The sequence below is a fragment of the Gambusia affinis genome, linkage group LG13, assembly GCF_019740435.1.
Source record: "Gambusia affinis linkage group LG13, SWU_Gaff_1.0, whole genome shotgun sequence".
NCBI classification, from domain to species: domain Eukaryota; kingdom Metazoa; phylum Chordata; class Actinopteri; order Cyprinodontiformes; family Poeciliidae; genus Gambusia; species Gambusia affinis.
The window spans coordinates 22,633,230-22,655,008 of record NC_057880.1 but is presented as its reverse complement, the minus strand read 5'-3'; the positions used below and the strand labels follow the sequence as shown (position 1 = coordinate 22,655,008).

The 21,779-nt window shown below is 37.9% G+C and overlaps 1 protein-coding gene across 2 annotated transcripts in view; it reads left to right on the top strand.

Moving 5' to 3' along the window:
- Positions 1 to 416: 416 nt before the first annotated feature.
- The window catches only part of sertad2b (SERTA domain containing 2b), a 40,814-nt gene continuing 19,451 nt past the window's right edge, over positions 417 to 21,779 (top strand). Inside the window, exon 1 of one of the 2 annotated variants that reach the window (XM_044135796.1) lies at positions 417 to 602. The gene's annotated coding sequence lies outside the window, so the exon portion shown is untranslated. Of the gene's footprint in view, positions 603 to 19,471; positions 19,783 to 21,779 lie in introns of those variants that run through there. The other variant, XM_044135795.1, reaches the window with a different exon arrangement.

Sequence of the window (21,779 nt, the reverse complement as noted above, 5' to 3'; positions counted from 1 at the left end):
TTAAAGTCCCAATTTCTAAATTAAAGTCAGAATTATGAGAGAAATGTCAGACTTCTAAGATGAATGTCCATATTTTTAGATGAAAGTCTGAATTTTGAGATTAAAATGAGAATTCTGAGAAAAATTTTTAGATTATAATCACAATTCAAGTCACTACTTTTTCAGCAATTTTACTTGTGTTTAATTTTTTTAACTTCTGTCCACCTCTGGCCATAAATAACATATAAATTATGAAGTGAACTCTGCTAATGTAAATACCAGATATTTGCTATGTGATATTATCTAAAACAATATTCTGTTTGGGCCCCCTGAAGCCTTCGGACCGGCTCTGTGCCAAAAAATCTAAAAATAGCTTTCTGAGTCGCTGACAGTGCAGTGGGCTCCCATTTCCTACTCGATTGCGCGGCGCTTGAACGCACCAGCAGCCTGGCTGATGTTACTTCGCCTTGGCTGGTTTTCCACAGCGGACTTTGGGTCTTCAGGTGCGGCAGCCAGCAGACCTCCCGGCGCCGGACGGAGTGGATTTCCTCCCCGAACACATTTTATTTCTCCACCTCTGTGTTCCGGTTCGGTCACCGTGCTGGACGTGTCTCCCACGGAGGGTGAGTGTCTCAAAGTGCGGGCTTGAACTCTGCGGGATTCCTGCGGTTCACTTGTCAGTCGCGGTGTCTCCCGAGACATTTCCGTGTCAAAAACACGTTTGCTGTTGTAAAGTGTCTCGGTTGTTTGTTGTTGACGGACTGGGATGTTTCCGTCAGCCGAGTGGAAAAGCGCTGCGTGGAATTACCGTTACGTCGCGGCGGTGCTGTCACTCGTCAATAAACCGGCATGGCGCCAAATCTGCGCCGAAAAAAATTGGGAATTAAGCGGAATTTATTCACCGGTTTGAGGTGAAACAGGAAAAGTTGAGTAAATTGATCACTTGAATGTGACTTGATTGAGATTTTACAATCGGATTAACTCGGTTTAATTTGGTAAATGATGAAACATTTTGAATTTCACAGAAACTTTCACCAAAGTGATAGATCAGATTTAAATAGCTAAATATATATATATATATATATATATATATATATATATATATATATATATATATATATATATATATATATATATATATATATATTAATAAAATACACAGATAAAAAAAGACCAGATTTGATTATTTTCCTCGTGTTTGAAAACTGATTTTAGTTCCTGGTTATCTGTCTTGAAAAGTTTGGAAAAGTCTTGGAATTTATTTGGACTCTTAATGGAACAAGAACCAGAGGTAGAGAATATTTTAGTTCCTGAGTCTCTGATCCGCTGTAAAAAATTAATAAAATAAAGTTTATTCAACAAGGTGTTTTTTTTTTTTTACAGAAGAGATGCTTATAGAAATCCATCCACCCATCCATCCATCCATTCTTCTTTCCATCCACCCATCCATCCATCCATTCTTCTTTCCATCCACCCATCCATCCATTCTTCTTTCCATCCACCCATCCATCCATTCTTCTTTCCATCCACCCATCCATCCATCCATTCTTCTTTCCATCCATCCATCCATCCATCCATCCATCCATCCATCCATCCATCCATCCATCCATCCATCCATCCATCCATCCATCCATCCATCCATTCATTCTTCAAATCAAAATCAAATCAAACTTTATTTGTATAGCACATTTGAGCAGCAAGGCATTTCAAAGTGCTTTACATCAAATCAAACACAAAATACAATGCAACATAGAATCAACAATAAAAACACAACATCAATAAATTTGCAATTGATTACGTTTCAAATACAACTCTAAACAAGTGGGTTTTTAGTTGAGATTTAAAGGAAGTCAGTGTTTCAGCTGTTTTACAGTTTTCTGGAAGTTTGTTCCAGATTTTTGGTGCATAGATGCTAAATGCTGCTTCTCCTCGTTTGGTTCTGGTTCTGGGGATGCAGAGCAGACCAGAACCAGAAGACCTGAGAGTTCTGGAAGGTTGATACAACAGCAGCAAATCTTTAATGTATTGTGGTGCTAAACCATTCAGTGATTTATAAACTAACAACAGTATTTTAAAGTCTATTCTTTGAGCTACAGGGAGCCAGTGGAGGGACTTTAAAACTGGTGTTATGTGATCTATCTTCCTGGTTTTAGTGAGAACACGAGCAGCAGCATTCTGGATCAGCTGCAGCTGTTTGATTGATTTGTTGGACAGACCTGTGAAGACGCTGTTACAATAATCAATACGACTGAAGATAAACGCATGGATGAGTTTCTCTAGATCTGGCTGAGACATTAGTCCTTTAATCCTGGAAATGTTCTTCAGGTGATAGAAGGCCGTCTTTGTGACTGTCTTTACGTGGCTCTGAATGTTCAGGTCAGAGTCCATCACTACTCCCAGGTTTCTGGCCTGATCACTGGTTTTTAGTTGTAATAACTGAAGCTGTGCACTGACTCTAGATCGTTCCTCTTTAGGTCCAAAAATAATAACTTCAGTCTTGTTTTTGTTCAGCTGGAGGAAGTTTTGGCACATCCACACATTTATCTGTTCTAAGCATCTGTTCAGTGATTGGATGGGGTCAAAGGTCACCTGGTGACGTCGTAATGTAGAGCTGTGTGTCATCTGCATAGTTATGGTAGCTAATATTATTTCCTGTTATAACCTGAGCTAGTGGAAGCATATAGATATTGAATAAGAGGGGTCCTAGGATTGAACCTTGGGGTACCCCACATGTGACCTTTGACCTCTTTGATGAGAAGTTTCCAATTGAAACAACGAAATCCCTGTTCTTTATGTAAGATTCAAACCAGTTAAGCACTGGACCGGAGAGTCCGACCCAACTCTCCAGTCGATTCAGTAATATGTCATGGTCAACAGTGTCAAAAGCTGCACTGAGGTCCAACAGAACCAGCACTGTGGTTCTCCCACAGTCCGTATTTATATGGATGTCATCCATCCATTCATTCTTGTGTCCATCATCCATTCATCCATTCTTCTTTCCATCCATCCATCCATTCTTCTGTCCATCCATCCATTCATCCATCCATCCATTCTTCTGTCCATCCATTCATTCCAGAATGATCCAAACATTCATCCATCTGTCCATTCTTCTTTCCTTCCATCCATCCATTCATTCTTCTGTCCATCCATCCATCCATCCATCCATCCATCCATCCATCCATCCATCCATCCATCCATCCATTCATTCTTCTGTCCATCCATCCATCCTTCTTTCCATCCATTTATCCATCCATCCATCCATCCATTCATTCATTCATTCATTCATTCATCCGTCCATCCATCCATTGTGGATTACTGCTGTTGCAGCTTCGTTATGCAACAGTTTCTCCTGAAGCTCATTCTGTCTCCTGATGGGGAGCTGCACTGAGACTTGTTGCTCCTGCTGAACACGTGTGTGTGTGTGTGTGTGTGTGTGTGTGTGTTTGTGTTTGTGTGCTTGTGTGGCTGTGTGTGTTTGTGTGTGTGTGTGTGCGCGCGTGGCTGTGTAGGTGTGTGCGGGTGTTTGCGTGTGTTTGCTTTGATTGCCTTCAGTCTTAAACATTCACACACACAAATGCAACAACCTGATCATCTTCATGCGTCTCTCTGTGTGTGGACTGCCTGGCGACCCGTCCAGGCCGCAGCAGATGGATGCGGCGCTGATGAACCTTTGTCAGTGGGATTACAGGAGCAACCTTCTAATTTAGCCGTTAATCCAGATTAAGGTGCTTCAGGTCCTCCCTGCTTCCTGCTCAGACATCGCTCTCTCAGGCAAAATCAGCATCCGCCTCGCATTTAAACGCGAACAATCCAGAACCTGAACACATGAAACAGCCTGGAGGAACATGCATGAAATAAGGAAGGGCAATGATGCCAAAAATTAATATCACAATATATATTTTAAATACAATAAACACATTTTCTGCTTTAAACTAAAAAAATATTGGAATTGGCCAAATCAAATTACTTCAAAACAGTTTTTGCTACTTTTATTTATAAACAGTCATCAGAATAAAAAATAGATTTATATATAAACACAAAATCACCCTTTATGTCAAAGAAAAATATAAAACAGATAAATAAATGTAAATGTAAACTTATTTTGGCCAACAAAAAGTAGTTGTTGGCCAAACTCTGACAAGTCCCCACCAACTTTAGCCTGACCGGGACAGTCCCCACCAATATTTCCTGCTCCTTTTTCTCTTTATGTGCCTGCATCCATGTGCGAACAGTGACTCGGCAGCAGCTGCTGCACGCTGTATTCAAAGCATTAACAGGTAATGCTTTTAAAATTCCTTTGTAAAACGTAAATGGAAAGTCTGCTCTGTGATCTAGTGGGCTGGACGTCACGTGACTCACTGCGCCGTTGCTTTGCATTGAGTCAGGAATATCGGTGGTCGGGAAAATTACACGAGCAAAGAATCTGAAAAAGGGACGCAAAATTTTAATTGAAAACGCAATGACAGCAAGATAACAAGGTCCAAAGGGACTCACTTCACAGGTCAGTAAAAAGCTTTAATTAAAAATATAGATAAGAAAGTGGAGAGTAGGTTAGCTATGCTAGCTTAACTTTTATCAACATGTACCCTCGCTGTGCAGTTCGGACTATTTCGGTACAATTAACACAAAATAAGGTGAACTACATACATTTTCTGACAGATAATCATTATTGGAGGTGTTGTTAAGGCGATCACTTTGGTGTTTTTGCGTACTTTTTGGTGTGGGAAATGTCTTGTGTTTTTTTTTTTTTTTTTTGCGTTAATTCCTGATGCACTTGAACGTATTCTTTGCTCTGTGCTCGCGGGACTGTTGTTATTGGTTGCCATGGCAAGGTATTATATTTCTTTCCGACTCTCGGCCTGTTACAGACCGTCTCCTTTTAATGCAGTTGGCATTCAATGCAGAGAATTAGACGGAGAAAGAGAGGGAGACGGAGCGGTGTGAACTATAAATAGTCAATGGGAGAGTGGTTGTGATGATAGCATCGGCACTCAGTAATCCCTCGGTAAGAACGCCGTTACTCCACTGCGTCTCCTCCACTCCTGCGGGGTTATCTGCTGGACTCGAACTTCTGACCTTCTGCTCAGCCTCCCAACATGCAGAACCTGCAGTAAGCTTATTAAGATGGACCTGCAGGTCAGAAAAACCCCACCCTTCTGGTCTGAATGGTCTCAGACTGGAGTAGTAGCTTTAAAACTGTAGCGTGGATGAAGCTAACTAGCAGGTGGAGATGCTAATGCATTCAATTATGAGTCAAATATGATAAAAAATTATAGTAAAATACTGGAAAGAAGACTAAAAAATATTCAGTGAGGTAAATCACTGTAATTTTGCAGCAGTGTGTTGATATGCATTAGGCTTGGTAATAATCAGCTGAATTATGACACATCTCTCATGATTTTTGCTTACTTTGTGCCAGTTAATTCATCCATCTGTACAAAAACATTGAGCTGTGGATATAACAAACCTAAAATATAACTTGATAACATCCAAAATGGCTGACTAAACCTCAGAAGGTCGGATTTTTTGCCTTCTATGACTGAAGGCAAAGTTGCCAACTTATGTTAGGATGTAAAAAGAAAACTAAAATGGACTTAGAACGGAACCTTGTGGAACACCACTGATAATTGCTACACTTTGTCTGTTTAAAAAAACCCAAGAAACATAACTGGTTCCAATTTCTTTGCATAATTGCTCAAAACATGCAGTAGCTATGGTAGTTTGAAGCATATGACAACAACAAGCTGTTAGTGAAATGTTTGGTCTGCAGTGGATTAATCAGCTGAAATGTGATGCATCTCTCAGGCTCTGAGACATGATTTTTGCACAAATTATGTCAGATTGTTCATCTGTCATTTCTTTAACGGAAACACTGAACTCTGGATATACCAAACCTGAAATTTAACTTAAAAACATCCAAAAAGGCTGACTAACCTTCAGAAACTAAATGTTTTTTGTCCTTTTAGAGTGAAGGCAAAGGAAACAAAGAGCCGTCACTCTTTCGTACAGATGATGCCAACTTATGGAAGACAACAAAAGTTGACTTAGAACGGAGGCTTGTGGAACACCACTGATAATTGTTGCATATTGTCTGTTTAAAAAACACAAGTGGGTCCAATGTTTTTTGCATTTATGCTCTATAAATAAAATTGCTAAGATACTGAGATAGGATTTTTGTGCGATTTATGTTGGGTAGATTGTCCATCTGTCATTAAAAAAAACACAGAGCTCTTAGTGTTTTGTCTTAAAAACAGTTAAACATTTTGAAAATCCATAAGAAACATATTTTTGTTTGGGCCTTTCAGGCTGAAAAGAAAGGCCAACACAAAGAGTCTTTTCTCATTTGTACTGCTATAAATGGCGCAGGCTCATTAAAAAGAAAACGAAAGTGGCCGTAGAATAGAACCTTGTGGAACACCACTGATAATTGTTGCATATTGTCTGTTTAAAAAACACAAGAAACATGAGTGGTTCAAATTTTGTTGCATTTATGATCTAAAAATACAATTGCTAAGGTAGTTGGAGGCATATAACAATAACTTTTGCAACAACCATCAAGGTCTTAATTAAAGTCCTGATCTACAGTAGATTAATCAGCTGAGTTGAGAGGCATTTTTCAATATAATTTTTACACAATTTATGGCATTTTTTGCAAACAGAGCACAGTGCCCTTGACATTAAAAACAGTCAAAATTGGTAAAACCCCCCCCAAACCAAACAAAAAAAAGAAACACTGACTTTTGTTTGCCTTTTCAGACTGAAAGAAATGGAAACATAAAGATCCGTCACTCTTTGTACCCTGCAGCATGTTGTACAGATGTAGTTAGAGTACGCTAACTGTCCAGCGTTGAGGACGTTTTGTGCTGCAATCAGAGATCCAGGCTAGACAAGACAAAACAAGTTCAGGTCTGAGGCCCATTAACTTAGTGTACAAACATGCTGGTGTGCAGAAAACCACATGGAGAAGTGGGATCGAATGTCGGTTAGAGCAGCGTTAGTAGAAGGAAGCCAAAGGAAAACCTGAAACATTAATAATGGATGAAGCAAAGATGGATGGATGTACATAAAGTCATTCATACGCAGGGCGAATCTTTGGGAGGATATCATGTTTCCTCCCTCTCCTCAGTGACTCAGTGCTGCACTACCTGTGTAGTAGTCTGTTACATCATGTACTCGGCTGGAATACCCCCTCCCACACACGTCTCCTAGCTGAGCATGTGCTCTCAGCGCCTAGCATAGCGCTGTAGTTCCACTCACATTGGTACCACTATCAGTTTCTAGCGATGAGGAAATGATAAGTGTAGTAAACACCTAAAATGCTGCGTGAAATGAAGGGAATACATAAAATAGTTGAGTAAGTTTTTCCCTAAACTGTGCATACAGTTCAAATATATACATACACCACCACTATTGTTTGGCTAAACAGGTTTAGCACGTTTCTATTCTTAGCACAGCTCTAGTTGGATGGTTGAGTCTCTTTTTGGCAAAGCTGGTGAAATTTAAAGGGGAGCTATTATTCAAAATTCACATCTTTCAGGTTTTGTTTCTTCTATTTATGTCTTTTCTACTTCTAAAAAAAGTAAAAGTGCTTAAGACATTATCTTGGCAATAAGTTGATGTTTTTGGTGTCTGGAAAATTATTTGTTTCAAAAACCTGGGCACTGTGCCATTATCTAGCAACCCAAGCAGAACTCCAGCCCATTTGGTGAGTTGGAAACCACTTGTTGCATTCTTGTTGGTTGTGCAGGAGGCTCCACTTGTGCTTTTCAAAGATGTACGGATGTATAATTTCACATCTGTTTGGAGTCATTTTCAGGCTTGAGTGTAAACATTGAGATATGGTTCGTAGTTAATGTGCTTTGGTGACTGGAAAATGAGCCGTGGCGAAAACCTGGGCAATGCTCTGTTACCTAGCAACCCAAGCGGAGCTCCTGCACATTTAGTCAGCTGGAAACCGCTTGCTGAATTATTGTTTGTTGTCATTCCAAGTGATCACAGAGCAGAGACACAAAAAGACACATGAACTGATGTAGGAAAACTTTCCATATTTATGAAAGTAAAGATTTAACAGTCAGTTTGTCCTTTTACTAGCAGCATAACTGCAGCGATAGAGGAGGATAACTGAAGCCAGTCTAGCTTCAGCTGCATCAGTACTGCTGGAAGCGAAACATCCCCACACCCTGATGCTGCCACCACCATGTTTTAGGTTTTAAACACTCGTCTTGACTCAACTTTGCCCTCATAAGTTTCTTCAGCGTCTCAGTTTTTTGCAGAGCGCGCTCTCTTTCATCAGCTGCAAGTGTTGCTTTGGCAGCTTCATTTTTCTGACATTAAAAATAAAGTCAGCTGAGGATAACTGTTAAAACGAGTGAGAGACAACCAATGGGCTGGCACTGATTTGGGGATATTTGGCTTCCAGCGGCTGCATGATTATGACCTGATGATTATATACTTTGTTCCACGCTGCTGTGACGGTTTGGCAGCCATTTAACACTCTGATATCCGAGTCAGTGGTGCAAAGCAGCATTTGGTGAGATTATTGTTTGGGTCTCCGGCTGGATGATGACGTGCGCAGCGCCGCAATTGAGCCTGGTTCTAGTTAAAACAAAAAACAATGAACCCTGAAGGCTGTAAATATAGACAGTTAGTTGGTAGACCAACACAAAGTTCATATATTATTGTTATTTTTGGAAAACAATGATAAAATCTGAAAAGTGCGTTGTGTTTTTGCATTCAGATCCCTTCACTCTGATATTTATCAATAAAAAAGTAAAATTAACTTCAGTATAAATGCAGCTTTTCTGCGAAAGCTGCAGATGTTTGTTTGGGAGCAAACAGCTTCAAGAATATCAAGGAAGGTCCCTTTGAAAGTTCAAGTCAATTAGATCATAAAACAATTTACAAAACATCCAAAGGAAAACTTTAATCAGAAATGCAATTAATCTGAGCAGCTTAGAAGCCAAAACTACAAGAAAAACTTTAACATTTTGCAAAAAATCCTTTGTTCTACTTAAAACTAAACAAGTCGCATTTTCAGCTTCACCTGAAACAAATTTTGTAAAAAAAAATCCTAATTAGCACCTTTTGCTATTCAATTATCAATACCAATACCAAAAATAATCAGCAAATCAGATTAAGTCGAGCAGAAAGGACCAAACTTTTCACATGTTGATGTTAAAAGTTTTTTTTAGCCTCATTTGTTGCATTTTTTGCTACAAATTGTACATTAAAAGAACACTATGCTGTTACATTTTAGGCAATAAAATTTTATTTTCTTATTTGTTTATTTGTATTTTTAAATGTTACCAATACTGTATAGAAAATGTTTAAGCGTTTTAGTTAAAAATCTGCAGAATGTGCCAGTTAAAAAAAAAAATCTATTATTAGTTGCAGCCCTAGCAGTAAATTATGTTAAAGTTTAGTTGTAAGATGGAAAATTGAGGATACTTTAGCAAACATTTCAAACACCTGAAAATGACAGAAGATGCTTCCATTGTGCTTTCTTGATTTCCTACATGCATCTTTACAGAGTTAAAGAAAGCTGCATGGCTGCACGTAAAAACATGCATGCACCACTAACACAAACTGTGCATTTACTGCAGGCTTCGCTCTTCAAGCCTTTTTTATCTTTCTGCAGACCAACACATGTTCATACGTCTTTATTGTACGCGCAGAGGGAAGTGCGGACAAAGGGCCGGGCGTCTGGAAACGGGTGCTGGGAGGTGGATGAAGACTGGGGGGGGCTGATGTAAATTTGGAAGGGCAAAGGTGGGGCGGGGGGCAGGGGTATGTGTGTACATCTGCATATCTATCTGCGAATGACTGAGAGCATGCAGAAAGTCATCTGCTTGTGAACCTCTGTGTGTGTGTGTGTGTGTGTGTGTGTGGCTTAGCTGTTTGTAGGCTTGTGTGTGCGCTCTTTTGTTTTGCTGTGAGTTGCTGGGTGATGGGACCAGCTGGGAGGGCTGAAGCCATTCACTTCCCTTCTGCTGCCCTGAAGACAGCCAGCACGGAGGGGGAGAGAGAAAGAGAGGGAGCAAGACAGAGGAGAAAGACGGGGAGTATCTGATGTTGGGGGATGTTTATGCATCATCAGGGAGAGATATAAAAGCGGCAAGCGTAGTTGGAGAAAACAGAAAGAGGAGTTTTGACCACGGCTCGGAGTGAATGAAGAGATTCATGAGGGAAGGCAGGGGGAGGGAAAGTGTGTCAGACTGAATCGTGATAGAGCAGCGGAGCTGACTCAGCCAGTCTGGCCTGACGTAGGAGGGCAGCAGCAACAGAGGAAGTAGCAACGCTGTCTTTTAGCAAGGATAGGAGAATCTGACTCTGCGCTAGTCCAAAGTAAAAAAATATATACTAGATTGATGCTGAAATATTTAAACAAATGTATAAAAATGCATTTTCACACCTGCTCTATTTAGTCCGCTTTAATTGAAGTGTAGTTCCTTTGCCGAAATGATCTTGTAGATTCGGTTGGATTAGGGACAAAAATTGCAACATTTGTTGCATTTTAAGCTGCTGCATTTCGTTTTCTCACTGCATTGTGCCAAATGAGCTAAACCATTTGAAAAACCTGTTCCCCTCCTCGCCTGTGGTGGCGCTGCAACAAGAACTACAGAAGGAAACAACATAAAAATCTCTGAAGAAGACACTGTGCAGAACTTCCCTTTTCACAAAATGCAAATAAAATGGAGTAGAATCAGATTTTAATCATATGATTTCCCTTGTTTTTGATTTTATTTCATTTTTTAAAATGTGCGCTTTCTCCTGCTGCTGTTATGATTTGTTCACACCAAACACGTTTTGAGCCTCAGGCGCGTCCGGTTTACATTCAGAGGAATTTCGAGTGTCTAGCACGTCGAGATTCGAACCGTTTGGAGTATTTAACGCATCAATCGCATCCGACAAATAGACCGGCAACGGAAAACAACGGCAAGAGCGATTTTGACGCGCCCTCGACACGCTTCCTCATAGACCTTGAATGTAAACCTGATGCTCAAAACACGTTTGGTGTGAACGCACTATAACTCATCTACATTCAAAGTGCACATGCCTCAAACTCAAAACTCAAACGCTAGACGGGTTTTTGACATGCGTAACATGTTTGTGAAAGCAACATTAGACTCTCATGTTTGTTTTGGTTGTTTTTACCCAGAATGCCCTGCGCTGTAGTCCACTTCCTTTTGGAACATTTTCTTGATGTTCACATATGCGTTCAAACCGGTACGCATCATAGTTCGATTACGCATTCCCACATACCCAAAGAAACCAGACTTTCTAGACAAACTAGAGTTTGATTAAAGCGGACTAAAAATGACTGATGTGAATCTACCCTCCTGTTGAAATTTTGACTGAACAATAAAGTTTTGTATTTAAGTTCTTTACATATCCAAGTCATCAGTTCTCACTGTGTTCACAGGCTTTATTCAATCAGAGTTTTCAATTCAGATTTTATTTCAGTTTTTACTACAAAATGTTGATCTTTGGGCGTGACGTTGTGGCTGTGAAACTTTTTCTTTGAAACTACTTTTATACCCATGGTTTCTTCTGCACATGTACAAATTATACATGTGTATTTTTTCTATTTTTAACAGGGAGTTTCTCATTGCTGTATGATTTGTATTTTTCTGTTAATTCACACTTGACTGGGTGGACACACTCAAACTCTGATTGACTCTTATTATATTCCAGATTTGAGTTTTTCTTTCAATTTATGGTATCAGAGTCTCTAATCTTAAATATCTCCAATATAAAACGCTGTAGAAGCGTAAAGGTTAGCGTGCGTGAACAACAAAAAGTTCTGCCTTCAACAGAATAAGAAATATTTTTGATTTAATGTTTAATGTTTACATAGTGACTCTTTGTTTGAGACATTTTTCTTGCCTCTTTTTTGACTCCGCCCCTCTGCTCCACAGAAGTGGAGGGAATTGCCATGGCAACCAGTTTTCTGAGAAGGCTTTTCTGTATTAGAGTGAACTCCAACTATTTATTAGATCTAACTGAAGGAAGTTAGCGGCTTCTTCTGAAATTTTGGCGTCTTTTTCTCTGTTTCAGTTTGACTGATCATAGAGCAGGTGTCCACATCACTTCTAGAAGAAAATAGTGATTTCAGGAGTTACTTATAGTACAGGAAATATTAGTAAGACGCAGTACTTTCTGCTGCAGTGACAATTTAAATGCAGAAAAACGAATAAATATAAAATAAATCTACTTAAAGTAAAGATAGAAAGGAGAATCGTTGTTTTAAGATGGTTGTGGATTGGTTTAGATTATCCTGCATGATATTTTCTCTTTTCTGTTTGGATTTTGTTTGGAATTTTTAATGCAAAAAAAAAGTACCAAATGACTCTTTTGTACTCTCACGAACATAAATCTTGAAAAGAGTTTTCTAGAGTGCGGAAAAACTAAAAAAAAAAAAAAAGAAGAGGGCGAACAACCGGTTAATCTCTAAAGTTGAATCGCTGCCGCTGCTTCCTTGTGCTCCATGACTTCTGAGTCGGCTCACTTTCCGTCGATGATTAATGACCTTCCTGTTTTGGCCTTCAGTGTCTCCCTGCACACAGTTTTCACTGCATTTCTGGTTGACTTGTGCTTTTAAAAACAAATCCCCAAAAAACTGCAGGATTTATTGCTGAAGGCATCAAAGATGTGTGTGGGTGAGGAATGCACGCATAAAATTACACTAAAACAAATCTGAAATAGGCAGTAACTCTGAATATATTTACTATTACTACTGCTGTTTATCCTCACTTCCAGTATTACTTGCATCACTAGTATTTTCTCACAACCGTACCTCAAATATTCAGCGCAGAACTAAAAGTTTACGTTGAGTTTTTGGCACAGTAGAGAGAGGGATCTATTTTCTATTTATTGCAAAGCTAATGGTGACTTGTTGGACTGGAATGTGTCTCACCAACCAGTTTTCAACCAACCAGTTAAGCTTTTTCACACAAGTCAACCCTAAATCAAGTAAAACAAAAACTCTTCACTCTTGTTCCTAATAGATCTGCGCTGAAAGTCAAGAAAACATTTATCTCCAGCTAAATAATTCATGAACTTACAACATTTTTGATGCATTAGTTGTGGCTCAATTTGACATTTGCACTCTGATTAATTAATCTGATGAGAAAACAACAATTCATCTGGGAGGTTTATGAAAAAAACAATGAGGGTGAAGAAGACAGACTGAGAAAGAAAACAACTTCTTTCCTGTAAGTCACCTGACACTGTAGGCGTCCAACCCATCATGAAGAAACACATCTCCCTCCCTTTCTTTATTTTCTGTTTCTGTGTCTCTCTGTTTAACTTTCGCTCTCATTTTCTTAGGCTCAACTCCCAATCTTAAAAGTTAAAAATGTTTTGCACTGAGAGGCTTTAGTCATTAATGTTTAGGCTGTCTTATGTCCTTAAATGTACAGGTGTTGTGCACACAAATTCAAAGGAAAGAAGTCAAATATGCATAAGGTTTTGTCATCGAGCCTCATAACTGTTTAACAATAAACAGCCGTGTGAAGAGAAAACTGTGGATAAAACGGGAAACGGCATGCTAACAGTTTGGTAGCATTTCAGATAATTAAAACAAACAAGACACATAAATAATTATCAATATTGACTGATACGAAATGCCTCTATTGGGATATGGTTTCCAACCACATTGTCATATGAACCTCTCCTCCACTATTAAACACAAATATCTAGTTTTTTGTTGAAGTAATGATCTATATCAGGATAATTAAGGACAACTTTCTGATGCCACCTTCTTTAGCAATGCTGTCACAATAACAAATTTTGCTGGATGATAAATATTCCCAGAAATAATTTCTATAAATGATAATGTCATTTTAAGACCAGTTTGAACTAATAAAATAATAATAATAGCATATTAATGCAAGTTCACCCCCTCAAAATTAAAAAACTTTAATTTCTGAAGAACATTTAACACTGGAACTATAAAACATTTTAAATACTCAAAATAATTAAACAAAACGACAATTATTAAAATGGATTATGTTCCACAAGTTGTTGTAACCAAATTTGCGTTTCCAAACATAAATCATTCAGCTAAGTCAAGGAAATCAGGCATAAGTTGCAACTACTTCATAAATGTTTGCAGCACTTTTCAAAATTCTGACTGTTCAGTTTCTTTTAAAGTGGAGCATTTCTTTCACAAATTGCAATTAATTGATTTAATTACCTGTAATTTACTGTTTCACATTTACTCTGCAGTCATTTTTAAAAGTTTAACTTTAATGGGAAGAATGAACGATGGTGCATTTTGTACGTATTTGTATGGAACACAAACAGGCTTTTTGTTAGCTTTGTTTTTACCTTTTTTTCCACATTCATATCAGAAATATTTGGTGTAAACGAAGAGCGATTCGTGGATATTTCATATAATTAATAAGCCTTCCAGTGGGGGAGTTTGTGACTGAGGCAACAGCTGCGCATGGTGCAGACGGGGAAAAGATGGACACCAATAAACAGACTGGTAAAGAGACAAAAGGAGAGAATAGGAGGAGGTAGAGACAAAGGGAGAGAGAATGGGAAAGAAAGCAGCTGGGTGTTTTTTGGCTTCCCCTCCCTGGCCCCTCCCACCTGTCTTCCTCTCCATGTTGGCCCTCTGCACCACGCCCAAGTCCGACGGTGTTAATATTCTCGCCACACACCCTCAAGTCTCCCAGCGCATGCGGATGCCTCTCTCTGCTTTAACTTTTATTCTTTCAGCTGAGATTTTCAAGGGTTTCACTGTGCAGAAAACTCAAAGATGTTCAGGAATCTTCTAACGAGTCGGCTTTGAATTTTGGGGCAACAGTTTGATTCAAAACGATCATTCAATCTGTGGGTGTACAAAGGATCCTCATAAAGTACTCCAGGCTTTATTTTAACAGATTGAGATATTCCCTTTTTCACATTTATTATGTTAACAATCTATAATTAGATGGGATTACTCCCTGCATCCTCCGTTTTCCTTTGCTTTTGGTTATTTAGTGAAGAATTGTACAAATGTATAACGAAACTGCTCACCACGCCAGATAAATGCTTCTGATATACGCTCTTTAAAAGTATTGATGTGAAAAACAAGATAATGGGAGTGGATAAGTTGAAGTTAAATATCAAGTTCCCGAAATGCTCAGTTTTGTTTTGTAAACTTTCCATACGGTGAAGTTCATGTCAAGGTTGGTCTTGCGACGCATTTATACGTTCAGTGATTTTTACCAAACATTAAAGGGGATGCGTAAAATTAAATTCACATTTTTCATGTTTTTTTACTTCCATCGAGGTTTCTACTACTTCTAAAAACAACCCAAACAAAAAAAAAAAAAAAAACACTCAACACAATAACATTTTTTAGTGTCTTGAAAAGGATCTGTTTGCTTGAAATTTTATATTTTACAGCCAAAATTTTAAAGCATTCTGAACTGTGTAAGCTGACAGAGCGTATTGGTGAAAAAACAAAATGACACGTTTTCCAAAAATGTTGTCTTCCAAAACCAAAACAATCGATTAATTGATCAAATTGATTTATTGCCCAGTCATAGTGCAGCTAATGATTACCTGAGCATTTTGTTATTCTGACGATGTTAGATTAGGTTAAATTGTCTTTTTTGAGCTTTACCTCATGCTATGAAGTTATTCCATTATCAAAAACATACCTGGAGTGTTGATTAGGTTCTTTCATGCATGTTTGAGAAATCGCTTAATCTCCATGGCAACCACTAAGCCATGCTAAATGCCTGGGTGGAAGTAGCTCTGCCTTCGAGACAAAGCTCCGCTTCAGAGCTGCAGTTTCTAAGCTAACGAGCTTCTGCCTGACCTAGCAGCACTCCCCCATCACTCCCCCAGTCAGCTCCTTCAGACTAGCCTGCAGCAATTAGCAAACACCTGGTGGAACTGCACATCTCGTTATACGAGCAACTAAAGGGTTAATAGAGGAGCCATGTTGCGATGACTTTCTGAAGGTGGAGTTTTAGAAAGACAACAAATTGTTAAAGAGACAGAGGCCCAATTTGAAGGCATTAAATTACAAAGTAAAATTTCTTTTATGTCATATTTGATATGGATAACATCTATATAACAACCAAAGCTAACATAGTTAGTTTATTGTGCTTGTAAAATACATAATACTGTTCCTTTAAATACAAAAACCATATATTTTTTTAATATAGTTTTGGGTTAATTATTGCCCTGAGTGTGTTGTTCTTTCAGCAAACAACCGTTTTTTGAGTTTGTATGTTCCAGTTAGTGATTAACTGGTTACTAAATTAGTTGATGACTATTTCAGTAATCGATTCATCATGATTAATCTGATTAATCATTTCATCTGTTGCATTAATATATCCTTATCAGGCTTTGAAAAAGAGCTCAGCTTGTTTCCAGTATAAATGGACCCAAAATGGTTGATGATCTAATTCAGATGACCGTCCAGTCCATCACATTACCACCCGGAGGTGCAACACGGTGATGGATGGAAGCGGCGGGTAGCTTCATGCTCTGAACGGCGAGCGAGACCAGAGTCACCGTGAGTCAGGTTCGCAGTCTCAGCCTCATAAAAAGGGAAATAAAGACGGACCAAAACGGCCGTATACGCTTGCTGCGTCTTTGGATGAATGCATCTGAAATGTGAGTACCCAGTGTGGTAAAATGTGGCTGCTGCTCAGAACAGGAAGTAAAAGAAGAGCAAGGAATAAATAAAGAAAGATAGAGGGGGAGAGAGGGAATCTGTCGGCACTGCTCTCCAGTTGGTGTTGCTATGGCCCTGCCCTCCCTGCTCACTGAGCCATTTCCTGTTTTTGACCTGAAATCTTTATTTAGAGCCATCCCTCCTCGCTGCTCGGCATTCATGAGTCAACTCGGAGTCCAGAGAGATGAAGACAGACCTAAAATCCGATCTCCATTCACTCGCAGTAACACGCTCATGCAACCCAAGCGAGCCTCGCCGCACTGCAGCCGAGGGTTTCCCTGAAGCTAAACAGTTTTTTTTGATGCAGATACTCGATATTCACAGCTCGTTTCGGGCCTGCAGCCGCCTCCAGCTGTGGTTATAAACTCCACAATCTGACTGAAGTTTTGGAGAAGGAAGCTCCAAAAGTGACAGTGCACATTTCTCACCGTCCGCTGGAAAACAACAAGCAGAAATACGCTCTGCAGAAAGTAATAATGAGGAGAATTCAACTCTGCATTTCAATTTTTACACGTGCAATCAGGCCTCTCACAATAATACATTTAGCTGGACGAGATATTGTCTCAGAAGTTATTGCGATAAAGGATAATATTGCTGTTTTGAGACCATTTTCAAGTAATGGAATGGCAAAAACACATTCTCAAAGTTGAACATTTAACACTGGAACAGGAAGATATTTAAATATCCACAATAAATAAACAAAACAACAAATAAAAGGAATTATAAAGTTTCTGTAAACAAAATTATCCTTCAAAAAGAACCTTAGTTTTGACCAAAACACTGTATTGAAGACTTTTGTCATCCAGTTTTTGAAAAAGAGAAGGAAAGGAGGATAATAAATCATAGAAACAAAAATGATTGAGCTCATTTTAATTGATCTTGCGATTAACTGATTTATCACTTATTGCGACAAACCTACTTGTAATGTGATTTGTAGACTTTGTAAATATTTTGCGTATAAATATGTTGCAGAAAGTGCTTTTTTCAGCTGAAAGGTTTACTGTATGGCAAATTGTTTCATTCCAGGGCCATCATTTCATTAGCACAGGTACAACTGTAGAAAGAGCGTCCAGCGGAAGTTCTTTAATCATTCCAGTTAGAAGACTTCTACTACGACCCGGTCCAGTTAGAAGACCGGTTGCTGGTAAAACACGACTTTGTCAGTAAATTCGGTTTGATTGGGGACCAAAAGCTGCAACATTTGTTACATTTTCAGCTGCTGCGGTTCTCTTTCACACTGCATTGGGTTAAATGAACCAAACAATTTGAAAAACCTGTTCCCCTCCTCGCCTGTGGGGGCGCTGCACCACCACAGGCGTGGGAACAATGCAGAAACCTCTGAAGAAGACAGTGAACCCAACTTTCTTCTTCACAAAATGTAAACACAAATGGAGGCGTCAGAAAAAAAAAGTGAACCATTTACCCAGAATGCCCTGCGCTATAGTCCACTTTCTGCTTTTGAAGCGGTGGCAATTGTTAAATAAAAAAATACATACCTTTTTTAGATTTAAATTTGTATTCCCCATCTGTTAGAAATATAGATTTTTTTTCTATATTTTATTTTTTATAGTGTTATGTTATCAAATTGCCTAAATTTCCATATATCCTACAATAAACAAAGATAAAAAATAAATTTATTTAGATTTATTTATCTATTTTATTTTAGAAGCTTAGAATTATTTCAGAATTTATTTGTTATTTTATAATCCTGAACACCAAATTGCATAGGATGATTTTCACATTTAATATATTTTAATTATTATTATTATTTCGAAACCTTCTAATAATTTTATTTATATGCTACTCTATCTGTTTGGAATTTAATATATTACATATATATGTAATATATATATTACATATATTACATATATGTAATATATATATGTAATATATATATGTAATATATATATGTAATATATATATGTAATATATATATTATGTAATATATATATATATATATATATATATATATATATATATATATATATATATATATATATATATATATATATATATATATACTTTTCAAGGATTTGTCTACATAGTAAATTTTATATAAAGTCTTCATTACAACACAGGATTGTACAGTAAATAAATCAATCCTGAAATGATTCTATTTGCTTTTATCAGATAATGAATAATTGTATATGTTTACCTGCTTTATTGTGTATTTAAAAATATTTTAAGTATGCAAATATTTATTCATTCATTAGTTATGGTAACTTATTGTTTGCATTTGCAACTTTATTTAATCATCACTAATACTACTAAGAAAAAATCTGTAGTTGTGGAACTGTTGGCTCCCAGAGACCATAAACAAATTTATAAATTCATCAATGTTAGGACTTATTAATTAAAATGTAAATTATGCAATTTACAACTACATTAAATGTTAATATATATTTTTTTTTACATTTTTTGGTATTTCATTAATTTAGTAATCTGACGCTTTGATCAAACTTTGCCAGTCAATCTGCGCTGACTGAGTGAAGTTACGGAGTTTGTTAATGTGAGTGTGCGTGCACGCGTACACGGTATTGGAGGTGGGCGGGGCTAAACTCCGCTCTCGGGGCAGCTGCTCGGCTTCAGCTTCTCCTGCTGCTTTCACTGGATCCTCGTACATTTCTCTTATTTACCTAATTAGATCCTGACAGGCCAGAAACAAATTAAAGTAGATTAAAACATTCACGCTGTTGTTTGAGTTGAGGTGTATAGTATATAGCTAAACTAATTAGTGAATAATTGCTGCCTGTTCCTTTTCTTTCTCCGTTTTCACGAGGTAAACGTTTAATGAAGCCTCTAAACCGATTGTTCTTAGTTTTTTACGTTTGATTTAAGGTGGATAACAGTGACGGACATGGCGTTTTATTAATAATCTTTGCTTAGTTCACTTATAAATCGTGAACGCGGAAGGATTAAAAAACGGTCTCGTTGTAGGTGAATCCGACAGGCCGTGAAAGCATCAGCGTTCCAACGAGCGGAGGCTATTTTCTCCTCCTATCAGCGCCATTGTGTGGCGGAGTCTCGGGGAATGAGGACCGATTGTTTTTCTGTTGCCGACGGGACTGTTTAAATACCCCCTCATGTTTCTCTGTGGACCTCCGGCAGATGTAGTTCTGGTAAGCCTCCGTTTAGATGTTTGACCCCCTTGTTTTTTAAAAAGGAACGAAGTTAAACAACGCCGAGAGGGGGAAACAAACCGGCATGAGAGCGTTAACCTATTTGTAATGAATAATAGAGACGGCGGCTGCTGGTGTTTCGGTATCAGTACAGTAAGGTGGTGGAGAAGTTTTGCTACTGTGTGTGTATCCGCTGTGGATTCCAGTTACTGACACAGGGCGGTCCTTCTGCTTCTTAGTTTAGGACTGCGGAGAAAAAGCGTCTGATAAACTTTCCACAGACCGGATAAAAAGACAGTTGGGCTGTCCCAAAATACACTCAGTGACTGGACTTCACTTTTTTATGGCTTATTATGTGTACAATACAATAAAAATGTCATAAAATTACCCAGTTAAGTCAGTTTAATGTGAAATGTATACAAAAACACGATTGAATTAACATTTAATTCAGTTTATATCACAGTTTTAGTGTCATAAATGTGTTTTCTGAGGAATTTTGTTGCTACATACCACAACCAGGAGCTGTATTAGTGGAGGGGCCTCTGTTTTGTAATATGCACCACAACACAGCAGCCACCTTCTGGTGACAGCACCTCTTCTTCACTCCTTGTTCCTTTGGTTTTTACCCACAAGCAGAAGTAGGTCACGCAAGAGATCTTATTCTACTACTGCTTACTTTGTCCAGACAGGGACCCACGGGACACACACATTGTTTTGATGGGAGCTGAGGTGAATGAACATGTCAGGAGTTGCTATACAGGTGCATCTCAGTCAATTAGAATATAATTGAATTGTTAAACTTGTGTAGCGTTTATTTTAGCTAATTTGCAGCTAAAACTTCCTAGAAAAATCAGAATATTATGTAGAAGCAATAAAAAAAAATATTGAGAACATCCACAAAAAACTTAATTGTTCACAAGAGTGCTTTATCTGATATTATTGGGAAGTTCATAGAATATTCAGTGAACTTCGATCCAGAAACGCACAGTATTCTGGGAGACGAAGTCAGAGGAAAGACTTTAGCCACTCAACCTCTCACTGTGAACTAAGCTAGGTTAGTGGCATCAACTAACTCACTCATTGTTTGGTTACCTAGCAACAACCTGTCGGATAACTGCACAGCAGCAGTTTAAAGTTTCTTCACTGTGCCTCATATCTTATTAAAAATAAACAACAACTTCATGAAGTGACGAGTGTGGATAAAACAAACCACTGGTTTTGCAGTATTTCAGATATTTAAAACAAAAACTAATCAATAATGATCAATATTGTTGGAGTCAGAGATTCGAGAGCCACCACACACAGACATATCCAGGTGAAGTTTTAAATATATAGATTTATTACACAAAGAGTAATATTCAACATTTATTGTTTGCCATAAAGGTCTGTAAATAAAAAGGACAGAGTGCGTCTAAACAGATTCACATCGTTCAAATTTTTTAAAATCATGCACAGCTTATTAAATCAAATAGTGATGCACAAATATTAATATCTGTATCAGTCCTGATATTGAAGAAATATTCTTTGCTCTGAGTGATGTTATGCTTTTTAAATTTTTTTACATTATATTTATAATTTCTCATTGCACCGTTTGAATCATTTAAAAGAAAGTTTGTAACAGTTTATTTTTGTCAGTTTCTTTATTTTTTTTTCACTTTGGCTGTTATATTTCTGATTGAACTGACAGAACTAAGTAAAGTTGCGTTGTTTTTAAATGTTTGACCAAGTTTGTTGGTGTGTTTAAATGTGTTCTACTGGTGCAGAGTTATCAAGTAAATTTGTAATTCAGTAACATATATGTGTTTTAAAAACAAAGAAATGTCGTAAGTCAATTCAGCATTGTCTATCTCTATCGGATTGATGTCGGCCAATACTAAACCTCAGATATTGGTATCGTTTCTGGATGTGAAAAAAGTGAATCAGTGCATCCATAGTGATTAAGCATAGAAAAACAAAGTGACATTCATGTTTTTTTTTTTTTTTGTTTTTTTTTTTTT